This window comes from Lipotes vexillifer, unplaced genomic scaffold, assembly GCF_000442215.2.
Source record: "Lipotes vexillifer unplaced genomic scaffold, Lipotes_vexillifer_v1.1 scaffold1433, whole genome shotgun sequence".
NCBI classification, from domain to species: domain Eukaryota; kingdom Metazoa; phylum Chordata; class Mammalia; order Artiodactyla; family Lipotidae; genus Lipotes; species Lipotes vexillifer.
Genome location: NW_006785931.1, coordinates 335437 through 339190, shown reverse-complemented (window position 1 = coordinate 339190; position 3754 = coordinate 335437).

Here is a 3754-nt window from a genome sequence, read left to right as displayed (position 1 = left end):
CGCGGCGCGGGCCCCCGAGCTCCCGACGCTCGTGCAGCTCTTCGTCCTCGTCCTCCCGCCGCCGGCCTTCAGCCATCGACGAGCTGCGGGCCCCGCGCGCCGGCCGTCAGCTCCGGGCGTCCCGCGCCAGCAGCCTCCGGGCCTGGAAGGAGGCCCCAGGGGGGTGGAGGCGGAGGCGGAGGCGGAGGCGGCGGCGGCGGCGGCGGCGGGGGCGGGGGCAGCGGCGGCGGAAGCGGCTACCTCCGCGGTTCCACCTGCAGCCCGCGGGGGAGCGGCCGGGCGCGGGCCGAGCAGGTTTCCCCGCCTCCTTGCGCGCCCCGGCGGCCTCCTTCTCCCGGCTCTGCCTCTCCCACTGTCTTCCCCCTTCCTCTCTCCGTTAGCCCGCCCCGCAGAGCTGGAGCCGGGATCGGGCGGGGTCTGGCCGGGCCTCGCCTCCTCGGGGAGGGGTTACCGGCCGCCGAGGCTGCCCCAGAGCCGCACGCGCTGCAATCACCCGCTCCACCAAAACAAACATGTACAAAATAAATAAACCGGATAGGAAGGGGGGAAAGAGGAGGTGGCCTGGCCTCTTCCTGCCCTTTCACAGTATTCCGGTGTTAACAGGAAACCCATTTGCTTGACACTTAAACCAAAGGAGGAGGAACCTGCCGGTAGCCGGACTTGGAGAGCTGGGGCAGCTGGAGCCTCTGAACTTGGGAACAAACTCGGCTTGGAGTTTGGTAGCGCGGAGGCTTTTTTCTTTCCCTCTCTTTTCACCCCTTCAAATCGAGCCTCTGGGCAGAGCCCAGAGGATTTTTAAGGCAGTGAACCGACTCTGTATGATACTATAATGGTGGATACATGTCATTACGCATTTGTCCAATCCCCCAGAATGTACAACAGGGAGGGTGAACCCTAATGTAAACAAAAGACTTTGGGTGATTATGATGTGTCCGTGTAAATTCATCAGTTGTAACAAATGTACCACTCTGTGGGGGGGTGTTGATAATGGGGAAGGCTGTGCAGGGGTGGGGACAGGAAGACATGGAAAATCTCAATCTTCAGCTCAGTTTGGCTGTGAACTGGAAGTGCTCCAAAATATAAAGTCTAATTTAAAAACAGTACATCTTCTTCCTTAAGAGCCCGGGACCTGATTATTTGCAGAAAGGCAATTTGGTGAAGTGACAGAGCAGTGGCTCTGGAGTCAGAAGCTGTCACTTGAAGCACTTCCCTAAAGCTGAAAAGATTGGGGTAAGAAAGTTATTCTGTGTCTCTGTATAGTACACACTCTTCGGTTCGCACTCGCACGTACACATTTTCGCACAGAGACGGGCAGATTCTCACATCTCGGAAAAAGATATCCAAGATGCAGGCAGAGACGTTGCCTGGACATGACTCCGTAGGACCCTCCCCGATGGAATGAACAGGCCTTTATCTTCAGCCTCTTGCTCTATTTTTGAAAGCTTGTGAGGGCTCCTAATGTTCAGCATGTAAGAGAGAAAAAGAGAGGGAGAAACGGGTCACTGAAAATAGAATCGCCAGCCACACCTGAACACTGTCTCTTAACCTTTTTAATAGTGCTTGTTGCTGCCAGAGAAAATCTTTCTGCTTTTAGGCAGAAAAGAACCACGATCGATTTTGTGGAATTGAAGTCAAATTCACAAGTGAAACTTTACTGCATAAGCAGTTAAATAAGTAGACATCCGGACCACTTGAAGTTAAACTAGAAAGAAAACAAGGTTCTGGACCTTTACGGTTGTTTTCAGTGTTTGGGTATTTGTCACTTACCTTAGAGGATAAGTCATTTGGAAGCCCCTACCCTGACAGCAGCCCAATTTCACAAAGCTGTCATTCTCCACTATTCAGTTTCTCAGTACGAAAAGGGCCGAAAGTGTTCTGGATGTCCATCCAATCAGAGCTTTAGGAACCCGTGCCCTTTCAAGGTGTAGGCTCAAGCTGACTTTCCATTCAACAAACACTTATGTAACTATTGTATGACAAATACCACAATAAGTGCTGTGGGGAGATTCAAAAGAAGGAAAGAAATATTTACTCTGGGGCCCTATGGTAGGTGCTTTTCACATAGGTTTTCTCATTTTCTTTTTTTTTTTTTTTTTTTTTTTTTTTTGCTCTCACTGTTGTGGCCTCTCCCGTTGCGGAGCACAGGCTCCGGACGCGCAGGCTCAGCGGCCATGGCTCACGGGCCCAGCTGCTCCGTGGCATGTGGGATCTTTGCGGACCGGGGCATGAACCCGTGTCCCCTGCATCGGCAGGCGGACTCTCAGCCACTGCGCCACCAGGGAAGCCCCGGTTTTCTCATTTTCAATGAACAAAACATATTTCCTGTCCTCCCCTGACAGAGGGGGGCCGATCCAGTTTACCACAAAACAAGGCAAAATTTGGTAAATTCTACAATAAATGTATAACCTTAGACAAGAGTGCCAAGATAATTCAATAGAGAAAGAACTGTCTTTGCAAAAGAGAGACTCTGAACCCCACTTTATACCGTATAAAAGAATTAACTCGAGCTTCCCGGGTGGCACAGTGGTTGAGAGTCCGCCTGCCGATGCAGGGGACACGGGTTCATGCCCCGGTCCGGGAAGATCCCACATGCCGCGAAGCGGCTGGGCCAGTGAGCCATGGCCGCTGAGCCTGTGCGTCCGGAGCCTGTGCTCTGCAACAGGAGAGGCCACAACAGTGAGAGGCCCGTACCGCAAAAAATAAATAAATAAATAAAAGAATTAACTCAAAATGGATCATAGATCTAAATGTAAGAGCTAGAATTATAAAGCTCTTCAAAGAAAACTTCAAAGTAAATTAAATTTAAAAGGTTTAATCCTTAAATAGGACTAAACTCTTATGACCTTGTGTTAGGCAATAGTTTCTTAGAGTGTCGCTTATACCAAAATGTGTAAGTGACAAAAGAAAAAATAAATTGGGCCTCACCAAAATCAAGAACTTTTGTGCTTCACAGGACATCATCAAGAAAGCAAAAAGACGACTCTCAGAATGTGAAAAAATATTTGTAAATCATATATCTGGTAAGGGACTTGTATGCTGAATATATAAAGAACTTAAAACTCAAAAAAAAAAAATTAGCCTAATTTTTAAAAGAACATTCTCCAAAGAAGATATACAAATGGCCAATATGAACATGAAAAGATGTTCAACCTTATTAGTCATTAGGGACATGTAAATTAAAACCTCAGTGTGGATTCCAGGAGGGTTCACACCAAGGAGTACTTCCCAGATCTTCTGCTCCCAGTGTGTCCTTGTCTCTGCCACAGCTGCCCCTTGCCTCTGCAGGAGACCCTCCAATACTAGCAGTTCTTATCTTCTGAATTGCCGACTCTTCAAGCTGATGCCTCCCTTGACATTATCCTTTGGATGCCTACAGTATCACTGCCTGTTCCAGCTGAGTGGATGAAAGGCTCTTGCTGCTCCAGCCAGGAGTCAGGACTCTGCCTCTGAGGTGGGAGAGCCAACTTCAGAACACTCGTCAAGAAGAGACCTCCCAGCCCCACATAATATCAAACGGCGAAAATCTCCCAGAGATCTCCATCTCAACACCAGCACCCAGCTTCGCTCAACGACCAGCAAGCTACAGTGCTGGACAACCTATGCCAACCATATAGCAAAACAGGAACACAACCCCACCCACTAGCAGAGAGGCTGCCTAAAATCATAATAAGTCCACAGACACCCCAAAACACACCACCAGACGTGGACCTGCCCACTAGAGAGACAAGATCTAGCCTCATACACCACAACACAG